Source organism: Macrobrachium rosenbergii, chromosome 56, assembly GCF_040412425.1.
Source record: "Macrobrachium rosenbergii isolate ZJJX-2024 chromosome 56, ASM4041242v1, whole genome shotgun sequence".
NCBI lineage: Eukaryota > Metazoa > Arthropoda > Malacostraca > Decapoda > Palaemonidae > Macrobrachium > Macrobrachium rosenbergii.
Window position 1 is genome coordinate 16,845,349 of NC_089796.1, and position 14,077 is coordinate 16,859,425.

Below are 14,077 nucleotides of genomic sequence, written 5' to 3' on the forward strand. Positions count from 1 at the left end.
AGACTTGGGGATTTGCAAAGACAGTGCAAGATGGAAGGTGTTCAACTACAGAATTTTGAGATTCATGGCTGAAGAGGTTTGGGAAGCTCATACTGCCAATTGGTAATTAACTGAAAGGGGTTGCCCAGAGATCAGAAAATAGATTTAGATGGTTTGTGCTTACGATGAGAAAAAATCATGGAGAAAAGGCCTTGATGGGGTTAAGATTCTGAAAGGAATTTGGGCAAAAACTGCAAAAGGTGGAAAAGTGGAGAAAACATGTCTGATGTCTCTTGAGGGAGGATATGATATAAGCAGTTAACACCATTATTTGATTTGAATTTGTTGATGGATAACATTAATGTCCATTTAATGTTAAGATTTTTTTTAGGAGGAGGGAAAATGGTCCACAAAGTCACGGCATATGAATAAGAACCACTGAAGATTGGAGCTGACATTGGCCTTTTCTCACACTGACAGTAGGTGGGAGATTTTATATTACACTCATATAGCGCCAAAAGGTATCGTGTAGTGCTGGTGGAGGAATTAACAAAGCATGGTTGATTGCTTAAAACGAAGAAGAAAGAAGGTTGATTGCTTTGAAAGATTATGATGAAGTTGTACATTGAAATACAATTAGGTACAGAAGTCAGATGACCTTTGATATAATTAGTGCATAACCATTCCCACGCATACATGAGAATCAAAATGTAATTTCTGTCAATGTAAATTAGCTTAATAGGGAGTGCACATGGTTTTTTTTTTTAGAGATGAATACATTCCACATTAAGAAACTGACATGGAATCCAGGCTTTAGCCTATGTTTATTGCATTAATTAGGTTAGGATTTGTTTGAAATGAAAAATAAGATACTGCATTTTCATGGATTAACCTCATTTTCTTGTATGGAGAGAGGAAACATGGCGTCAGATAAATGGATGGAAAGAAAGAGACGGCAAAACAGCAGGAGCTGACCTCACTCATAAACATAGCACTGTATACAGTAGTTTGAAATAAAATTCCAGGCCTTGGATAAAAATAGACGCCTGTCATCGGAGGAGGTTTACAACAGTTTACAGGCGAAGTAGTAAGACAAGTTTTATGCTTTTTACTACAGAAGATACCTGTTATGGATGCAATACAAGTGCTGATACTATGCTCATTACTCGAAAGAATTTTAACGTGTGACGTTCTCAGAGAAGCAGCACACACTTGCTAGTACAGTACCAGAAAACTAATGTTGTTTACAGCTTAATAGCTGCAAGATCAGAGAATATAATTGTGTAGGGTCATGAAATAAAACCACCGTGTTGCCTAATCATTGTTTACATAAATGAGGATCTGCTATGTTAACAGTAGATTTTAGGACGTTAAATAAATGCACAGTGATGATTGTGGGTATCGTTTCTCATGACAGGCATGCTCTTGGTTCTGTTAAAAATTTTCTCTCTACAGAAGAGTTCTTGTAAGGGGATGGTGTACCGTAGACATTACTAAAAAGTGTTTGTAGCATCCTTTCGCTCCCACATTTAGCTTTTACCTGCGTTTCCACTTTCCTTTCTTCCTCTCATACAGGCATGCTCTTGGTTCTGTTGAAAAATGTTCTCTATACGTGGTTTACCGTAGGCATTACTAAAGTGTTTGTGGCGTCCTTTCACTCCCACATTTTAGACTTTTATCTTACTTGCTTTTCCACTTTCCTTTCTTCCATCTAGTTGTCCAAAATCTCTTGAGTATGGCTTCTTTGTGCGACTGTGGAGTTTTCTTTCATCATCATCTTTAGATCCCTGCACTTCATGTTTATTTTTACGATGTTTCACTTTCATAAGCTGAATTGCTGAAAACGCCTCAGTGTTTGTCTGGAAGACCAAATTTCATAAAATCAATCAACCGTAAGGTCACCCGCAGCTCCTAAAGCAAAAAATGGAAACTCAGAACGCATTCTTTGTTCCCAGGTTAGACATACATTTGAATAAACAGGTAGTTAAGTATGATTGGTTGATTGTAGCCAAGTAATTTTGAAATTTGAATTTAGTGGCGGTATTTTTCATTGCCTTGATTCAATATAGTAAATTACAAGAAAACATGACAGTTCACATAGTGCCATTTGATTCTGCTCATTTTTGCTTGAAAAGTAAACGCATGCATGAATTAGTGTCAATGTAAGTTAAGATAATATACTTGTCAGTTGTTACTGATGTAGTGGTTTTGATTTTTTTCCTGTCGTTTACAATCCTAAAAAAAAAACGAAGAATTTACGGTTTTTATGACCTACATATACCCGTTTACGGTGGTAAGATGGTACTATTCTTGGCCGTCACTGGCCAATAGCCTATATCATATTTGTTACGCGCAGTTCCAGGAACAAGAGCCGTGCTGGCATAAGACCAGCATAGTCAATAACAACACATCCTATTCATTTCTATAGTGATGCTTGCGATTTCGCAAGGTAAACAAATTTTCGCATCTCTTCGGGACTCGGGAGCTTCTCAGTTTTTCTAAGGTTTGTGGAATTATCTCATGAACTTAAAGATAAAAAAAAAAAGTCTCCCGCGCCGAAGGATAAATCTCCCTATTCCGAACAGAAAAATAAGTAGTCAGATATTGGATGATACGTACTCTTTTCATAATAAAATATGTAGCTTTTCTCATAGTAGAACACTAATAACAACACTAAAGTTGACAAATGTCAAACCGCAGGACTGTACTGCAGTGAAAATGAATAACAACGCGAACTGTAAATTAGAGGTGCAGATAATTTGTTCCACCAAGATCTGATGTAAAATATTTTAAACCATTTCTGAAAATTCACAAGTATCGTAGTTCCAATATTGCTTGACTATAACTGATTGGTAAAAAAAAAAACTAATGTTGTTGACCGCAAGGTATATAGAAGGGAACTGCCTTCAATATACCTTGGTTGACCGTAGAAGCAAGACATCGTCATTCGTCATCGGCAAGCCAGTAGATTAGTGACAAGTGTCCGTATAGGTGAAGTGCAGTCCGCAGCTCTTGTTAAATATTTTCCAAACCGACTCTTATCGTTAAATGTGATAATCATTGCAAGACATTAATCTGATAATTCCAGTGTTCACAGCAGTAAAGCAACGCCATTATCTGTGATCGTTGTTCCTTAAAATCACCTGACGAATAGTCCTATGCTTGATAATTATGCTCTGAGCTAGGTCATTTGTTTTTTGTTAATCTCTAATAGTAATTATGCGGATTTTTTCATTGATTGGCATAGTCTGAGATACGGCATGTGTATGTGGTCATCGCCAAGGGAAAAGTGTACAGGCCATTATTATGTTAACATGATGACCAAGGTGAGTGCCTTTCGAGTAATGTCCGCCATCGCCTTTCAAAATGCTTGTTGACTCCATAGGCTAAAAAGTAAATTTTTCTTTGTGTTTTCTCATATACACGACCATTCCACGTGTATGTTAAAATTAGCCAAGATAAGAATTATTGCCAGTGTTGTAGCCATTTAATATATATTTGTATACAAAAAGGGGTAATTTTTAAAATTACAAATAGGCCTATGATATACAAATTATTTTTATATATGAACAGACCTATGCAGAATTTACTTTTTAAATATATGAATAGGCCTAAACAGAATTTACTTTTTAAGTACGAGAATTGGTCTACGCGGAATTTCCTTTAATTCATGAAAAGCCCAGTACAGAATTTCCATTGTTTTGAAAAAAAAAATTGTCATTAAGACTAATCAGTGATTACTGTTAAATGTAGAACCTAGTTGTGCTCATGTCTCTCGGCTATGCACGATGTCACATTAAGAGGCTTAGGAGGGGAGCGAACTCCCCTTCCTGGCCATTTCAGGGTATGGTCCTTAGGATAAGTTAGGTTAGGTTAAGGGAAGGTTAGGTTGAATGCATCCCAGTTAACATAACTTTGATCCGTTTGTAAGCAGGCTATGACTTACGGAAATGGGCATAGCGTACGTAACTTTTACCATAATAACTGTCAGAATAAACGCTGTAAGAGTCAACATTCCCATCTCCACCCATCCGGCCTCTGTAGGGGGGCAGTGCCGTCAGTGCAACTCACACTGTGCACTGTAGACATTACTTAGGTTCTTCGCTGTCACTTCGGCCCCTAGCAGCAGCTCCTTTCTTTTACTGTACGTCCGTTCATATTTTCATCCTTCTTACTCTCCACTCTATTAACATTTGTTTCATAGTGCCACTCTATTAACATTTGTTTCATAGTGCAACTGCGAGGTTTTCCATCTGTTACACCTTTCAAACCTTTTTACACTCAGCGCTTGGCCTCTGGTCTATATTTTATATTTGTTCCGTTCAACCCACCCAACAGTTAAAAGGGATCGATTAGAAAAATGGTCACACAAAAATGTAAGCTGGAGCAAATTGAAAAGGAAAGCTCGTGAGCGGTGTTCCATAATCAACAATGGTAATTATACTGTATATATGCATCCTAGCCCAACATAGGATGCTTCCAGACCCCAACACACTATCCCACTTAGTTTTGCTAAAACGTGGGTGCAAATTGTAAAGATAATTATGAAGAAGCTAGACATGCTGTACTGACTTAGAGTTAAGCATAAACAAAAGGTCTGTAGCGTAAAATCTAGGGTATATATAGCCATCATGCCCAGCAAAATTTGTAGCGTATGCCCCTTGGCTGTATTTTTTGTTTAGTTTTTTTAGTATGATAAAAGATACTCAGTAAGTTAACCATGTCATTCTAACACTTATTCCTGTTAGAGTTGTGTTCAACTCGTTAATGTTTCTTTGTTAAACTGGAATAACTTATTGACTGATTTACATAGGCTTCAAGTCGACTGCAGTATGAAACCAGAAATATTTATAAGATGGTAGATTACATGATTTGTTGTTTGATAAATTTATGCTGATCATTCAAGGTTTATCAGTCCTTTGGGATCATTCAAGATTTATTAATCCTTTCTTTGCTAAGTTATACTTTTCATGCCTATGAAATTTAGTCATGTAATCAGCTTTTTTTTATAATGATTGCTCGTTAAATGCTTATTGCCCTGATCCAGGAGTAAAATCGTCTGCACGAAATTTCTGAACTTTCTCTTGAATAGTTAGAAATCCTTCAGTAGTGTTTGCACATTTGTATTAGGCTAAACTGTTTACCGAAAATTTGTTAAACGCTGTGCTTCGGAGGTAGAAAAAGGCGATTTTAGTAAGAAGATAGCCATTGCAACAGCCACCGGGCTTTCTTAGGTCTGCTGCAAGTTTTAGTAATGTGACGTAAGCTTATATGTTATCTTCGTCACACTCCTAAATGCTAATCAGACTCAAAATGATGCTTAATTTTATTGATCAAAAGAACAGTGATTTGGTCGTGGGAACTGCCTAGCACACACACACATGTTTATATACTGTATGTGTGTATATATACTGTGTATGTATAGCCTATATATATATATATATATATATATATATATATATATATATATATATATATATATATATATATATATATATATATATATATATATGTTTTTATCACATATTCATACATGAATTTTTCATGGTTAAATATTAAACCGCAGATATCACTTATTCCAAATTCACTATACATGGGAATAACTGACACTCAAGAGGAATTATAATTAATTAGTGCCTCTATGTCCAAAGGGGCAACATAGCACTTATCTATTATAGTCCCTTTCAATAGTAGATTATTCCGGAGGCAGGCTTATAGTGAAGTCGATATTAAAATGATAATTGTAGCACTATATATATATATATATATATATATATATATATATATATATATATATATATATATATATATATATATATATATATATATATATATATGTGTGTGTAATATATATATGTGTGTATGTATGTATTGTGCTTGCGTTATGTATATATAGAGAAGTAGTTTATGCCCCTTATTTACGCTATGTTAGGCTATCTGAAATTGTCAACGTAACGTCGTGCAACTTTTTTTTTTTGTCGTTTATTTCAGAAATATGAGAGCTTGTGTTAGTATGATATTTATTCCATCAGTAACCACTGCTTTCCTTAGATTTAGCTCGTGAGCACAGAGATTTATTTGTTTTTTGGGGGGGAGCGGTTATGTTAGCCCCATTCATAATCTCGTTTTCATTCACAATGTTAGACACTGCTTCCGTTTCAACTTGGAAAGATTAATGATGAGCACTTGGGACTTAGACCAGAGCAGTTGACTCTTAATAAACATTTTGTGTTCACAAAGGGTTCGGTTCCCCACGACTCTCCATTTCTTGTTTCAAACTCTCTTCACGTTTATGCTTTAAAACTTGGTGGTTGATACTGGTGTAGATGTTAATGCATTCCCAACGCTGTCATTTCGCCCCATGGCTCACCTGTTTTTTTTTTCCCTTATTTGGTGGCTCCGTTACTCTCCTATTTACTCCCATTTCGTTTTCCTGTGGATAATGTTGTTTTGAAGTCCTCAATCGTTGTCTTTTTTGTTGATAATGTTTTGTTAGGCTTACACTTAATTTTATTACTGCTCTGATTACGTTGTAAATAATTTGATAATTGTAATGTATGTATGTATATATGTATATATGTATATATATATATATATATATATATATATATATATATATATATATATATATATATTATATATAACCTATCTCACAATACACACACACACACACACACACACACACACATATATATATATATATATATATATATATATATATATATATATATATATATATATATATAATAATAATATATATATATATATATAATATGTTATATATATATATATAACACCTGATTCATTATGCCCTGTCATCCTGAATTTTGTCGTATTTTATTTGGCCTTTGATCTGGTTAATTATTGAAAACCCAAGACGGGTCCTTTGATGTGCGTTTACTTTTAAACTAGACCACATTAATTGTTGGATTGTTTGTTGTTGTCATATAAAAATGCAGTCAAAGAATACGAGGACTTGCTGTAATTAAATAGCTTTTAAAATTCCCAATGGGAATGTGTGGTGGTATCTCTTGTGCTTGTATTGAATGTAGAGTTATATCTGCACTCTCCTTACCATTGGAATTTTACTCTGTAGAGACTTTGGATCTTTCCTAGATAGTGACCCCAAGCAAAGTTCGAGGGTCGTTATCTAGGACTAATATTTCTTTGGGGTTATAATCTTCATGACATTTACAGTCTTTCTTTATGTTTTACGGTCATCCCCAACGGGCTTGTATTAAACAACGCCGCAAAGGTGGATACATACCGGTTCAAACCCTTGGTGGTCAGTATCTAGGAAAGATCCGAGACTTGCTTTGCAAGTCAGTGATTTATTGTGTCTGTTCAGTGAGAGTTTACTTTAGGAATAGTCGCAATAGAGGTAAAACTTTAAATTGCGGCCGTATACCGTTGATTTTAGCTGCGTCAGTGATCGTGATTATTTAATTCACGTGTTCATGACAAATTTAAAGTTCTTGGTACTTTGTGAGGGGTTAAAGATGAACATTTCGGCAAATTTAGAGAACACTCTATAGAACATTTGGGACTAGTTTATAAACGTTATAATCGCACTTGTACAACCTCTTGGACAAGGGCTTGCATTGTATAAATTCAGCTTGTTGAAAGTACTAATTAAAAATCTAATAGGCTAATTATTGATTTTAGGAAAACCTCTCGCTGAGATCCCTCCCCCCCCCACCCGCCTTATGAGGAATCAATGATTTATCATCAGGAACAATTTACAATTTCCTATCATCTTCTAAAAGGGATTACTGGTACATGGATGATTTACATTTCTGATAGGTTAATACTCATTGGTTACTTTATTCCTCGCAGGTTCATCCTCTGTAAGTCTATAAGCGTACTTGTAAATTACTTAGGTATCAGGTCCACGTGTCTCCGTTGGCTTAGTCTCTTTCTTACTTAAAATTTACTGTTTGACCCTTATCTCATTCTCTTGCTTCTCTCTCCTCATTTAAAATTCACCCAGGATTTTTATGGTATATATCGCTGTAGCATTTTTTTTTTTTTTTTTGGCTGATGAGTAAGATGGGTGAAAGAAGGGTGAGGCAGTTAGCTAGCTAACCATGGTAAGAATAGTTTTAGAAAGTGAAATATTAGTAAAAGTAATGTCAGATGTGGTTTATCCACAATTTTATTTAAGTAAAGTGCAATTTTTCTAATATTAACACAATACAATAATAATTTACATTATAACAACATATAATCAAATTGTACATATTGCATATTTTGAATTTTATTTCTTATTAGTATAATCATATTTAAAACATAAAATAAAATAAAAAAATTAGTTCCAATTTCCTCATTTTAACATGATGTTAATTATCATAATGATTTTTATGATACCTACTTAGTAAATTTTAAATATTACTTTTTCACAGGCTTTTCTTAATAATATAAATAGTTTGAGGTTCATCACGATGAAGAAGATGTAGAATGCTCTTCTCCACCATCTGGTCTATGTTGTTGGGTGGTTTCTCTCTTCTGCTACGGATTCTTCTGTTAATTCACTGTTGTACTGATCTAGTTTGCTCCATATGTTGGTTGCCAGTCTGTATAATCTTTGATTAATTGGTTCTGCCTTTGTATTTTTTGTGTATTTGTTCTATATTCAGACCGTCATCATCTTGATTGTTTCTCACTGCGGACCTTAGTATCTTATTTTGGAATTTTTTGTAATGCATATATTGGAAGTCGATGCTAAACACGTGGGTATTGGTGGATATTCCATTATTGGTCTGAATTAGGCTTTATGAAATGATTTTGATATTTGTGTTCTTATTCCCTAAATCGTTTTGCTTTGTATTTTTGTGTTCTTGCTATTCTTGTACTTTCTCTCCATGTCTTGATATTCCTCTTTGTCGAATTGCATTCTGATATTCTTGTGCTTTTACTAAAATTCATCGGTTGTTGGTCTAACATTATTTGTACGGGGTTTTAAGCAGACACTGATACTAGTTGGAATTTAGATTTGTTGTCTTTATCTTCACTTCTTTTCAAACTGATTTATTCTTTCAATTTGGTTCATTGTTTTTGTGCTACTTGTCTTTTTCAAAGTTGGATCCTCTTCGAGTGCGTTTTTTTCTGGGTGTATAATTATTTGAGTTATATCATCTGCAAAGCAGACATCAGTACAGTACTCTGGTGGTGAAGTCATATCTGATGTATATAATATGAATAGTGTTGGACTGAGTACAGATCCTTGTAGGACTCCACTTATTAAGATGGATTCCCTATGTAATTTTGTGACTTGATTGCTGCTGTTCGATCTTTGATGAAGTTGCATAGTATTTTTCTCAAAAATGTCTGGAAGGTTGAGATGTAATATTTTGTATTGAAGTCCTTGTATCCATACTTTGCCAAATGCCTTTGTTATATCTCTACATACTAGGTTACATAGGTGCACCTTCTTCTTTGTGATAGTGCAATACTCTCATATGTTGTTGCTATTGCAATCTGGGTCCCTCTTCCTTTTAAATCCATATGATGATTATTATTGTGTAGCTGATTACCTTCTAGGACAACACTAATCTGTTGTTAATTATTTTTTCAAATATTTTGCCCAGTACTTCTAGTAATGATATTGGTCTATAATTCTCTACCTGACTAGTATCTTTTCCTGGTTTGGGTATCAAAATCATTGTGCATTCTTGAATATAAGTGGAAAATATCCCATTGAGAGGGCCCAGTTGTATATTCTCTTAATTTTCGAGGTGCAATGTCTGGTAAATTTTTGAATTATGACCTTGTTAATTCCACTCTTTCTGGTGCTTTGTGTTTAAAATTTTTAATTAGTGTTTTGATTTCCCATAACTCTATTTTCCTTGTTAATGGGCAGTCTTCATTGAGTCTCTGCTAATATCGCTGCATGATGCGGATTTGCTCTGTTTCTATGTTGTTCAATGAATTTATTTCTTGTCTCATGTTGGTTGTCAAGAATTTTGGTTATCCTCCTGCGTTATCTGGAATATTTCCTGCCAAGTAGGCCTTGTGCAGTACTTCTTCTCTTTGTCATCATATATTTCTCATTCCATGCTTTATGTATGGCAAGTGTGTTTGCTTCCCATCAGTCTTGCAACGGGTTCCAAAATTGTTTTGGGTTATTGTACTGTATTTCTGTGTTTTTATTGGTCTTCAATTTTGATGATATAATCTTGAGTTTTTCTTGTACTAACTGTTCTTGTAATGACACATAATCTTCTCATTAATATGTTGTTTCCACCTGTTATAAGTACTGTGTTTTGGATGTTGTTTATTATTGCCATTTATCAATTTCAACTTATCACTACTAATAGGATGTGATAATGGTGTATTTAGTTATGGGTATATGATTTTTATTGCTTCCTCTATATTTTTGTACCATTCTTCAAGCTCACCATCTACTATTTCTTTTGTTATTTCTATTTCATTTGAATTTATTGTTAGTTGTCTGTTGTTCTTTCTTCTATTTCATTTTTGAAGCTTTCCCAACTTTACTCTTTTTATATTTGGTATTTCTAAGGATGGAATCATTATTGGATTGGTTGACAGTGTAATTACCATTGGTATATGATCGGAGGAGGTTGCTGGTCCTCTTTTAACGGCAATGTGAGGTGAATTTTATTATTTCCCAATATTATATCTGGCTTTCCTTTTCTGTTATTTGCTACAAAGGTATCGAAATCAGGTCTAAGTGTATGATATATTTTTTATTTATTAATCTGACTATTTCTTGTAATAATTAGATTGCCTATATCCAAATATTTGGTGTCTGGCATTTAGATCGGCAATGAGGTAGGTTGGTTCTCTCCCTGTTCATTAACTTCATGACATCCGGAAGTGGAAAATAATGTCTTCTTGGCGGCTTATAAGCTGTGGCGATCACTATTGGTCCTTTGTTGGTTTTGAATTTGGACTGCTAAAAGTCGTTTGGAAATCGTCTGCCATTATCTTATGTCTAATATTACTCTTGATTGCTATTGCAATTCATGCAAAGGTTCATCAGCAAAGTTTGCGTATGTAATATATCCAAACATTTTCAGAGTTTCATTTCGTTTCATACCATGTTCATTGATTAATATTATGTCAGGGTCTTCTTCTCTATATATATTGTATAATTCAAATTTCTTTGTTTTCCAGGATTTGACGTTGTGCTGAATTATTTTAATTCTTCGTAGAGTTGGGTCCATTCGAGTTACAGTGGTCTAGTAATTTTTGTTCTTTTTTTTCCTTTTCCGTTTTCTGGTGTTGTGGCTGCTGGCGTGAAGTACTTTTTTGATGCTGAAGCTGATCCCCTGTGGATTTTGTAGATGGGAGAGTTAGGGAGAAACCTGAAGCTTGGTAGTGAGCTTGTATTTCTTCTGTTAATGATGATGCGTTTCTTGCAAATTACTTTACCACGTCTGAGGATGGATTGGTGAGTTCAAGTCAGACTGGGCTCAATTCCAGTGTAAAGTCTTCTTCTGATGAGTCGTCTTCTGGAGCTCTCTGCTGTGTTTTTTCTTCATATTGTGTGCAGTCTTGCATATCTTGTTGTATATCTGGTTGTATAAATCTTCTGCTTTGTATATGGTTTCTTGTCTTTTATTCCTTTCCATGGTGCTTGCTATCCATGTTTTATTGTTTCTTTAGAAAGTGTAATTGTGATAAATTGTTATCTGCTAATATGCTGTTTATTACTGAGGTAGGAATCCTTCTTGGCACCAGCCCCAGTTTTATTGCTAAATTTATTTATTATCATGATTCTTGTCTTCTTGTGTATTCTACTTATATTATTTTGGATATTATTTGCATTAGCCTGTAATTTCCTGTATTAGTGGCTGTCTTTGGCGTAACTTGTACGGTTGCTTGTAGTGGATGTTGCATTTCTGTTTGCTTTGATCTCTTAATTTTCTTTTATTAGGGCCTTTCTCACTGGAGCATTTCACTGCTAAAGTTCTATGTTGTTGATTGCAGTTAACATTTTTCGCATTTCTTTACATTATGTATGTATGATCATGTGATGAACATTCAGAGCATATTTTACCGTTGTATCTTTAGGGCATTCCTTAAGCAGATGCTCATAAAGTAGCATCTGTAGCAAAATGACAAATTTACAAATATATCCTCTTCAATCTTCACTTGGAATGTATTGGTAGGCTACAAATAATCACTCTTTCTATGGCTCTCTTTGCCATCTTCGGTGTTTCAAACTTTATTTTCATAGTGTAGAATTGTTTGATTTTTATCACCTCATCCACTGCAGCCCATTCGTTTCCTCTCGATACTGTCTTTAAAGGTAAGTCTTCTCCGTATTCTACCGTTGTAGCGTCTAGGTATTTTGCTACTATAGTTTTCATGGAATTATATTCTGGGGGTCTATTACCTCAAACTTTTCATTTGCAAAAACATCCTGTTCTCTGAATTAAGAATCTTTTCTGAGTCATCTTCGTGAACATTGACAAGTAAAATGCTGTGTTAGCGTGGATTACTCTTTGGACTCTAACCTGGATGGCGCCTATACACTGCCATAGCTTGAGCCGTCTACTTGGCTCGTCATGTGGTTTAGGACTATTGTCTTGTATCTTAATCTTCATTTTGAATCGCATTTTACTACTTTCTTGAAGTTTTGCCACAAAGAAGGGTGACACATAAGCCTAGCTATGCTGGCACTGAAATAGAGGCCAGAACGATGCCGAAGACCTAGAATCGAGGAAAAGATTTTGAAAAACCTCACGGGCTACTTTCCTCGGATACTAGGCAGTCATGAAACGTCTTACCCCTCGGTTGCCGGAGGCAGACTAGCTGTAGCCTGTAGCATTAGTTTAAACGATTGTACCCCATCCATCAGTGTAAACCATTATTATTATTATTATTATTATTATTATTATTATTATTATTATTATTATTATTATTATTGGAACAAAGTAAAGTTATGGAGTCTGGACAGCTAGTTGGTTAGAGGGGAATGGGAATGGATAAAAAGTAGAATGTAGAGGAAGGTATCGCAGCTGGCAACACTATAGACGTGACCTTGTTACAAGGTCCTTCAGAATTAAACAAAAATATCAGTTCAACATCATTTACTGTTTACTTATCATTAACATTGCACAACATTCATATTTAGGACACAAAAACAGGTACAGAAAATAATTTATGGTACTATAAAATACACTTTGATATATCTTGCAGTGTAGCACTACTTTAGTTTTGCTTTTTTAGTTTTGGTTTTATTTTTCTATCAAAATAAATAATCATATTTTCTTAAGACATCTCTGGCACCTAACACTACAGTGTCACTGAATGAAAAGTTAGATTCCGAAATCTACTGTAGAAATCTACTGTAGAAAGGAGCTGCCTCATTTCCATTTAGCCTACAGGTAATGTTCTAGACCTTTTTTTTTTTTTTTTTAAAGAGTTCTTCTTTGTTTCAATGAATCCAAACTCTTTTACATATTAATTTTTCCTTATGACATGAAGCCTGTTCTCTGAATTGGCCCTTGGTTTATCACAAAAAAAAAAATAAAATAAAGCCAGCGGCCCAGGAGTAGCTCTGTTTGGTAGAATTACTCCAGGACACTGATTATGTATAATAAAGCCATATCCCATGACACTATTTGCAGTTTGTCAGAATGCCGCAAATTTTACATGGAGTGGTAAGGTTTTTTTTTTTTTTTTTATTGTGTAGGTATTCTCTTTCACAGGCTTCCACGGAACTCGTGTTGATTTTCATGAGCAGGCTTTCTTGTATTGTACATTCGAAATAGTAGTCTTTTCCAGCTTTTGTCACCGCTTGGGCACCTCATTGCATCTTAGAATTTGTGCCCTGGTAAATTCTTACCGCCACCTTCTGATCTGTTTAAATTGTTCTGTTTCATTCGTAGGAGCTGAAAAAAGATTCATATAATTGAATAGTTTTCTTTTCACTGTATAATCATTATTTTTTCTTTGATGCTCAATCACATTGTTTTCATTTTATCGTGGAGCTTATCAGTTTCGTTATTTCTATCGTTGAAAATGGACAATCGATTGTTCCTTTCTGTTTGTTTTTTTAAGACGGAGGTGATATGCAGTAAATATTGAGCAACTCTTAGGGATAGGCTATATTAGGTTGATTGGG

General features: G+C 34.6%; 1 protein-coding gene across 1 annotated transcript in view; it reads left to right on the plus strand.

Annotated features, from left to right (window-relative positions):
• Window positions 1-2,918: 2,918 nt before the first annotated feature.
• Window positions 2,919-14,077, plus strand: part of LOC136836425 (sialin-like) — a 417,985-nt gene continuing 406,826 nt past the window's right edge. The window contains exon 1 of the mRNA XM_067100648.1: window positions 2,919-3,305. The gene's annotated coding sequence lies outside the window, so the exon portion shown is untranslated. The remainder of the gene's footprint in view (window positions 3,306-14,077) is intronic.